The sequence below is a fragment of the Mustela putorius genome, unplaced genomic scaffold (assembly GCF_011764305.1).
Source record: "Mustela putorius furo isolate JIRA1106 unplaced genomic scaffold, ASM1176430v1.1 tig00000095_pilon_pilon_pilon, whole genome shotgun sequence".
NCBI lineage: Eukaryota > Metazoa > Chordata > Mammalia > Carnivora > Mustelidae > Mustela > Mustela putorius.
The window spans coordinates 18,416,108-18,425,597 of record NW_025421280.1 but is presented as its reverse complement, the minus strand read 5'-3'; the positions used below and the strand labels follow the sequence as shown (position 1 = coordinate 18,425,597).

General features: G+C 43.2%; 2 long non-coding RNA genes across 2 annotated transcripts; both read left to right on the top strand.

The window, feature by feature from the left end:
* The first annotated feature begins 337 nt into the window (after positions 1–337).
* LOC123394411 lies at positions 338–7,154 on the top strand. Its single transcript, XR_006609151.1, has 4 exons — positions 338–599; positions 4,525–4,588; positions 6,514–6,615; positions 7,115–7,154. It is a non-coding gene; the product is annotated as an uncharacterized LOC123394411 (long non-coding RNA).
* Positions 7,155–7,781: 627 nt separating this feature from the next.
* Positions 7,782–9,267, top strand: LOC101672920. Its single transcript, XR_198406.3, has 3 exons — positions 7,782–8,112; positions 8,368–8,591; positions 9,095–9,267. It is a non-coding gene; the product is annotated as an uncharacterized LOC101672920 (long non-coding RNA).
* The last annotated feature ends 223 nt before the right edge of the window (positions 9,268–9,490 follow it).

The following is a 9,490-nucleotide window of genomic DNA, read 5'->3' as shown; positions in this document are numbered from 1 at the left end:
AATCGCCAGCCCGCCACTAGTTGACTAGCCGTTCGTTTTATTTCCTTGCTGATGGCTTTTCTTCCCCGCGCCCCCTGCGACAGGGCACCGCCCGGCTCTCTCCGCTGCTCCCGCCTGGGTCCCGAGACCCGGTTTCTGAACCCCGACGTCCCATCCAGCGAAAAACCAAAGCGTTCCAACATGTGGCCAAGCGGCCACCCGGCAAGCCCGCGATAGGCCCCCGGCAGGTCCGGAGATGCGAGGCACTGAGCGCTCTTGAGGGCAGCAGTGAGTCCCCCAAGCCCATCCCCTACCCCGCCTCCCAGCCCCGGCCCCCCGCCCCGCCCCGCCCAATCCCGCGTCCCAGGTTTCTAGCAGCGGACGTGTGTGTGCAGTCTGCCGGCAGTTCTAGGCGATTTGGAGCTACCACCCCAGCGTTTGTTAAATGAAGGAAGCTTTGCATCCCGTAAAGCACAGACAGCAGCAAGGTGACTGCAGCCAGCCTGGGAGAATTCGTGCGTTCTCTGGTTGAACCCAGTCTTCCCGAGCACCTTCCTGGCGCCAGACCCTGGGGTGTGACTTGCATGTGTCTCATGCAGCCCTCCTGGTACAGCTCGCAGGTGGGTGCATCATGCCGCCCCCCCCCCCCCGACCCGCCACGCCGGCATCACAATGAACAGGGAGGGGCTCAGGAACTAATACCTGGTTTTCCCAAGGCCATTCCTCTAACTTTTCTCTGGGGGAATTTTCTTCCCTTACTCCCAGCAGGTTTGCATGGGGGCGAGCTCATTCCCATGAGGATCAGATGGGTAAGGGGCTCCATTGACCCAAGTCCATCCATACATCCCACCCCGGCCATGGGGACTGGGGCAGGGCAGGAGTGTCACTGGCAGGGACTGTGGAGCGCTAACCAAGCAATGGTCCTTCTGTTGGAGGAGAGTCATTTTCTTTGACTCAGCTGGGACAGGGGATGAGATGCTGTGTTTGGAGGCGGAGGGAGGTGAGGAGAAAGCCAGCGCAGGGTGATAGACCCCGGACTTAATTTATTTAAAGCTTCCCAGCTTTTTAAAGGAAGGAAATTATATATCCTTATCATAAAAACAAAACAAAACAGAATGGCTTGTCATACATGACTATATTGAAAATAAAACCATATCCTTAAATTCTTATTTGATTCTGCTGCTAACTACAGTTGAACCTAAGGCTCATTTTCCCTCCCTCTCTCTCTTTGTTTCTTTCTTTTCTTTCTTTCATCTGATATTATTTCTTTATTTGAGAGAGAGAGAGAGAGAGAGCGAGCTAGCAGGGAGAGTAGCAGAGGGAGAGAGGGACAAGCAGACTCCCTACTGAGCACAGAGCTCGACTTGGGGCTTAATCATGACCCTGAGATTATGACCTCAGATGAAATCAAGAGTCAGTGGCTTGGTGGCTTAAATGACTGAGCCACCCAGGTGCCACGTTCTCTCTTTCTGAAGATTAGATTCTACAAGTTATTAGATGTCAAAGACTATCCCCAAATGAGGCTTGTTCCTGGAGTAATATGAAGGATTAAAAGAGAATCCATTTCGTGACATGTTCACCTTCCACCAAAATCTTCTCACAGGTCTCCCTTGGTAGGTGTCCCACACCAGAGGCAAAGTATCTGTACTTAGTAGAGATGATATACATTAAGAAACACATCAGGGGCACCTGGGTGGCTCAGTTGGTTCGGCATGTACCTTCAGCTCATGTCATGATCCCGGGATCCTGGGATTGAGCCTCGTGTGGGGCTCCCTGTGCAGTGGGGAGCCTGCTGCTGCTTCTCCCTTTGCCCTTCTCCCTAATCATTCTCTGTCTCTCTCAAATAAATAAATACATAGAATCTTAAAGAAAGAATGAAACACATTAAACATGGAAGGTTCTAGAAAGATCATTTTATGAAGGATCTATTGCAGATAGAATTCTCCTACCTCTGGCCATTTGGAATGGCCACCCAAGATCATACCCTACAGCTTATAAGATTAAAAAAATATTTTTTTAAAAATTCATTGTATATTGAATGCCTAGATGCAAAGCAGAACTATAGCCCTATGTTTAATGTTTTTTTTCCCAAGTAAGTAATTTAGCCCCTTAGTCATAGATTCTTTTTATGTATATTATTAATAATAGACTAGTAGCCTGTGCTAGACACAGGCTACCACAACCCTCTAATTTACTACTGGGGACACCCACTAGTAAAATCTAGTGAGCCTACTGGACTGGTGGAGGGGAGGGGTGGATACAATTTTAAGGTAGAAGAGACAAAGAGGTGGCACTTTCTTCATGTATCTCTCATGACCTCCACCATGGCCTCCTTCCGCACCAGTTCCTGGTACTGACTGCTTTAACCGTTGACTGGTTAGCATATATTTTAGCATGAAGGCCATATCATCTGAAATAATTCTGAGTTATCTGCTAGATAGAGCTGAGGCATTTCAATAGGAATGCGTCCATGGGAGACATGTTCTGTCATGAATGAATTTATTGGTTAGTGTAGTAGTCATATATTGTTGTGTAACAAATTATCCCAAAATTAGGGGCCTAAAAAAACATTTATCACGTCGAAGTTTCTGTGAATCAGAAATCTGGGCACAGCTCAGGTCCCGCCCACACTGCAGTCAAGGGGTTGGCTGAGGCTGTGGTCATCTCAGGGCTCCACAGTAGAAGAATCCACTTCCCAATCTCACTGACTTAGTGGGTGGGAGGACTCAGCTTCCTGTGGGCTGTGGGCTATGGGCCAGTTCTTTACTGGCTGTTGGGTAGAGAACACCTTTAGTTCCTGGCCTTTCCATAAGGGCCTTTCCATAGTGTAGCTCAGAACAGCTTGCTTTATCAGAATAAGTGAGAGAGAAGACAAGAGAAGTATCAACAGACCAAAGTTATGGTCTTTTGTGAGTTTGAGAAGTGACATTCCATCACTCTTACCACATTCTTTGCCCAAGAAGTGAGTCCCCATGTCCAGCTCATATCCAAGGGGCGGGGATCAAAGACGAGTATGAATACCAGGGCAGAGATCACTGAAGCCAACAGAAGAAGGCTGTCTATCACATTTAGTTCATTCATCAATCTAGAGCTCTCCAGGCACTGGACATTCACCTTTTTCAATGCATAAAGCTAAACTAGTTTATCTCGGTCACTCAAATCTAAACTTCATGTTCCATGGGAATTTTTAAAGGATTAGAAATTTGGATTAGAACTATTGATATTTTCCTATTTTATAATTTCTCACCCTGTTTGAGGAAAAATCACATGAATTAATTTTTCTTTTCATGTATATAAAAAATACTTTTCCTGACTTAAAAAAAAAAATGTTTCTCTGATTCACTCTGTGAAGCTAAGACATTTACTGAAGGAATAAAAAACACAATTCCATACATGAAAACTGAATAAGGAGAGAAATCTGTTTAAATAAATAAGATGATGTAGGTTGATTCACTTAACTAAATTATGGTTATTTCATTAACTCTTCAATTGAATTCCGAATCCCCATTCTATTTGCTGAGGTAAATTTGTTTAACATGAAGCCTTGACATCCTTTAAAATAATTACGCTTCTAAATGAAAGTTTAATTTTTAATCATTTGCTTTGCTAAAATAGAAGCAAATGAGAGGATAATATGACAATTTAAAGGATTTGCAATAGATCCCCTTGAGCTGGAAGAGACATGAATTTTTCCTGAATGCTGCTGACTAGTGGAGGAATTTTAAATACGGTAATAGAACTGCTTCCACCCAGTGTTTGCTTCTTTGATGGAAATGAAACCAAAGGGAATAGAAACCAACAGGGGTGAGGCAGGGCAATGCTCTCCGATCAATGGCTGACCTTAATGGGAACTCCCATCTCCCATCCAAAAGGCTTCCTCCTTATAGACTCAGGGACTACCAGGCCAGTCCCAGGATGAAAAAGAGCCAATTCCCAGCAAAACGCAGTGAAAACAATTTTCAACTTAGAATGGGAGAGACAGGCGTTACTGTGCATTTGCAAACACTGAAATCTACACAGAGGAGAGACAGGTTAGTTTGTTTCAACTTTTGGATACAGGGCCTGATTTTTCCTTTGTTTGCTCTGCTCTTTAAATCACATCTCAGCATTTGAATGTATCATCTACCCAGTTCAGGTTAGGAATGTGAGTTTTTGTAAGATGTTTTTAAGCAGAATTACCAAGTGGTCAATGAAAAAGGAAGCTTCTCTCTCTCTCTTTTTTTTTTTTTTTTTTTTAAGATTTTTAAATTTATTTGACAGACAGAGCACTAGTAGGCAGAGAGGCAGGCAGGGGGCGGGGGTGGGGGTGGGGGGAGCAGGCTCCCCACCCAAGCAGAGAGAGCAATGTGGGACTACAACAATCCGAGGACCCCGGGATCACGACCCGGGTCAAAGGCAGCAGCTTAACCCACTGAGCCACCCAGGCGCCCCAAAGCTTCTCTTAATAGCTCTCTAGATGATGGGTCCCATCAAGGAGGATTGACTCCCTCCTTCACTGAAATACAATCTTGCAGATAACCAATTTTTTTTTTTTTCCGTCTCCAGAAATTGTGAATTGTGTGGATTCTCTTTACCTCCTCCAAGTCCTCATTGGGTCACATGGTAGACGGTAAGATTTTCAATAATACCTCACGTGCTTGTTTCCTTTAAGTAAAATGGACAAAGGCATAGAAGGTAAATGTAATTGTGATTCTGTTTTATTGCGGGGGGGGGGGGGTGGCGGCGTAGAGGTGAGGGTTCTTTTTGCAATGGCCTTGACTTTGTAGTCTGTGTTTTGTTTGTTTGATTAATTTTCTCTGGTCTTTTTAAAACCAGTGAGGGTGCAATGACATTCATGGTAGTCAGAGTTTTTTAGAATTCATATATGATTTTTAAAAAACGCTTACTATTATTATTATTGAACAATCTTATAGTACTGTTAATATAAATCAAAATGAAAAAAGTTCATTCATCATCCTACTAAAATTTTTTCCATTTTTCAAGTTCCCTCCCAAAGTTTGGTTATGTACAGTATTTTTCACACAGTTGCAATAGAAAGGTAGGTAAGGTTTTGCATTTTACTTTTAAATGGAAAGTAGCATACACATTTTTCAGTATTTCATTTTGTTCTTCACAATTAAAATGCTAATATCTGAATAATATTCCTTTGAATGGTAGAGCCATAATTGTACTAATCATTTTTCAATTATGAATATTTAGATGAAATATATTGTAGTATATAAATATTGCTACAAAGTGTATTTTTATTGCATAATTTAAAAAAGTTCTTTTGGATTATCTCCTTGGTGTAAAGTCCCCAAAGTCAAAGGATATGAATATTTTTATCCTTTTTAGAATATTTCAAATTTGTGTCCTTAATGAGTTGTATTCATTTACACTGCAATTTTTGACCATATCAGTTTTACTAGTTAGCATTGGGAATTCTCATTAAAATTTTTTTTTCTTCTTGAATGGCTGGAAAGTGGGCACCTTTTGATGTCATTGTATCATTCTTTGTTGGTAGACAAAGGATATTATTTCCAAGTCTTCACTCTTGCTCTCTGGGGAAAGAATATGATGATAGTTTCCTCAATTCTTAACTCATCATTTCTTAAACTAATAATTAGAACACAACCCAGGGAAATACTATTTAGATGTATTAGCATAATTTAATTTCTCATATTCCCTCACTTTCTTTTGTCTGTTGTTAGCTGGAACATTAGAAGTAGAAAGAGGCCACAGCTGGGACTGAAGCGGGAGACAGTGTTGATCTTCCCCAAGGTGTTCACTCATTGCTCTGTCATTTCCCCGTATCTTTGCTTACTTTCTCCATTTGCCTGGAAAGTTCTTTCCTTCCATCTCCATTTTAATGACTGTGGCAGGGGGAATGCTAAAAATGGCTCCCAAGACTCCAGTGCTCTAATCCCTAGAACCTATGGATATGATGAATTATCACTCCCATGACTGTGCAGCATTTGAATGTATTTGAATGTCATATGGCACAGTTAACTTTGGTAGGTTTCTCTGGGTGAATCTGAGCTAATCACACGAGCTCTTTTAAAAGCAGACTTCTCTGGTAGCAGAAGAGGAGGTCATGGATTTGAAGCATGAGGGGAATTTGACACATCATTGCTGGTGTGAAATGGAGAAGACTTCCTTGCATGCCAAGGAAGGTGGACAGCTTTTGGGAGTAATCCCAGCTGACATCTAGCAAGGAAATGGGGACTTCAGACCTACTACTGCAAGGAACAGCAGTTGGCCAACAACTTGAAGGAGGATGGAAGCAGAGTCTTCCCTAGAACTTCTGGATAAGAGACCAGCTTGCCCACACCTTGATTTTCGTGAGATCTTTGTGAGACCCTAAAGGGAGGACCCAGTTGAGCCCACCTAGGACTTCTGATCTTCCAATCTGTGAGATAAATCTTGGGGGCTACTTTAAGCTGCTGAGTTGTGGTAATTTGCTATAGCAACAATAGAAAATGAATCCAATGACATGGGAAGAAGGTTGTTGAGCACAGTAGGTATTACTTTTAACCAACTTGTTGGGCTTAATAGATTCCATGTGTAAGAATTGCTTCCGGAAGCCCTCAGCAGGCAGCCTGAACACTTCCACTGCTGGCCACCAGAAGATACTCCTGTCCTCTCTACAGCTGCTGGGTGAGTCCTCGGCTCCCCATACTCTTGACAGGTAGTTGTACTGGTTATTGTAGTTACATGTTTATATATGTTTAAGTATTATGTCAACTGGGATGTAAGAGTAAACGTGAAAAGTGTCCAACTTTCTACCAAGATAAAATTCAATGTTTTGTAGTGACTGGATACATGGGAGAGTCCCTAAAAAATGCTATGGAATTAGGTGCATGAGGTAATTAGAAGACCAGAAAAGAATAGTAAGGTTCTAGAAGGTTTCTCCAAATTCTTTGTCCTGGGTAAAGAGTTTTGAAACTAGGAGTTGTCCCTAATGCTTTCAGAGGATGGTTTATGCAAGAATACTGGTGTGGCACTCTCTCGGCCATGTCACACCTGAAGGAAAGGCCTTGGCCCTACAAGAGTGGCAAATGAAGGAACATGACTTTTAAATTAAAATTAGGATTTTAGGCATTGGTTTTTATTATATTTGATGATTCCTCCCTTTGACTGATTTTTTTTTTTTTAGTAGGGGAGCCCAACATAGGGCTTGAACTCATGACCCAGATCAAGACTGGAGCTGAGATCAAGACTCAGACGTTTAACTGACTGAGCCATCCAGGCATCCCTGATTTTTCTTCTTTTCTTTCTTTCTTTCTTTCTCATCTTCTTTCTTTCTTTCTCTTTTGTTATTGATGGACTAGCTAGTACTTCTGATTATGTCAGATAAGAGACTCTCTGTTATAATATTAGGTGTGTACATGCACACACACACACACACACACACACCCAGTGGGGTAAGCAGGTTGCAACTCAAATCATGAAGTATGATCCCTTCATGTTTTTTGTATGGGGTGTGTGTGTGTGTGTGTGTGTATGTGTGTGTGTGTGAAAAACCCATATTCCTAGGAAAAAATGGTACTACCCTTGATAGTTATATCTGAGTTATAGAATTATGGGAAGTTTCTTTATGTATATTTTCTATAATACAAACATATTTCCTTTGAAATAAGGCAATAAAAGAAAATAATGATAATAGAGGAATAACTCCTAGTTATCCTTCAAAGTCAGGGTCCAAAAAACCCCAAAAAACAAAAACCAAAAACTCCTCCCTGGGGCGCCTGGGTGACTCAGTCAAATAAGCATCTGCATTTGGCTCAGGTCATGATCCCAACGTCCTGGGATGGAGTCCGGAGTCAGGCTCTCTGCTGCTCCCCCTGCTTGTGATCTTTCTTGCTCCCTCTCAAATAAATACATAAAATCTCAAAGACTTCCTTCCTCCCTGAATTTTCAGGATCCATACAAGGCTCACCTTTTCAGGCTCCTGTAGCTCCTCACTTGGACTTCTGGCTGCACACTCCAGTAGTTGTGATGTTTAGCTTGGCCAACTGTACCTTTCCCTCTCACATGAGAGCAGGGACCGTGGTTTACGACTACCCATGATCCATCAGGCCGAGCACCCTGCTGTCGTCATAAATACATGAGGATGTTAAAAACGACCACCCAGGACTCTCTCAGTATCTGCTGGTAAGCAGTTTTACCATCGCTCTCTGGCCCCTGTGATACAGGTCGTGTGTTTTAGCATCTTGTATCATTGGAAAGTGAAGGCCACACACTCGGGCCTTGAGCAGACCCTTGCTGGACAAAATGAGAACAGCTTCATCACAAACAAAGGCACACTTGGCCCTGGGTGCTCAGGCCGCACGCCAGATGTTTGCCAGGCTCTGGACGAATCTACAGATGGGATGCTCTCTTGACATTGCCCTCCTGTTCTTCGTCTAGACTGCCTGGTACACAAAGCCCCTGGGCGTGTAGGAGAACATTTGCGAAGCGTTTTCCAGTTTGCCTCTCCTGTGAGCACACTGGGCTGTGTCCTCATTGTGTTCATCACGATGGCTGAAAACGGAGGGGTCAATTAGCAGGCAGCGTCACTGCCTCCTGACGGATCTGCTTCTCCCAACACGAGTGCCATGGTGATGGACTGGCAGAATCTTGAATGTGCAAAGGTGTGTTTCCACAAATATTTTGCATAAACAGGAATTCGCTTGCAAACGTGACTCATTTTCCTTCGTGTTTTTTATTTGTTGTCCTGTACTGTTTGCCATGCATCTTTCAGCGCATGTGGGGCTCTCCCTGGAGGGCTCTGATCAGTGATTCCGTGGGGAAGCCAGAGGAAGCTTGGGGTTGTCTCTGTGCCCGCCCACCCGTGTTTCTAGAGTTATCCCTCTGCTTCTAAGCTCCTGCAGAAGGGGAGGAGAAGGGGAAAAATCCTCAAGGGAGAACCAAACATCCTCACTGGGGTGAGGATGCCGGGGGCGGGGGGTAGTTCTTTTTTTACTAGAAAGACAAGTCTGTTTAGTGACTTGAAAACTCCTTGCCATGGAGGGTTCAGGGGAGGGGAGATGCTGGAGATGAACAGGCAGACCACAGAGAGTTTTTAGGGCAAAGCAAATGCTGTCTGTGATATAATAACGGATTTATGTCACTACCCTCTTGTCCAAATCCATAGAATGTGCAACACCAGGAAGATGGGAACAACACCGACCATGGTGAGTATTGTGTAATGTATGGAATTGTTAAATTATTTTGTTGTATACTTGAAACTAATATACATTATGTGTTTACTATACTTCAGCTTTAAAAAGAGTTGAAATAGAAAGAAAAGAAGGGACGCCTGGGTGGCTCAGAGCCTTCGGCTCAGGTCATGATCCCAGGGTCCAGGGATCGAGTCCCGCATCGGGTTCCTTGCTCGGCGGGGAGCCTGCTTCTCTCTCCATCTTTACCTGCCTCTCTGCCTGCTTGTGTGTACTCTCGCTCTCTTTCTCTCTGACAAATAAATAAAATCTTAAAAAAAAAAAAAAGAAAGAAAGAAAAGAAAAAGAGTGAACTCTAAGATAAATGATGG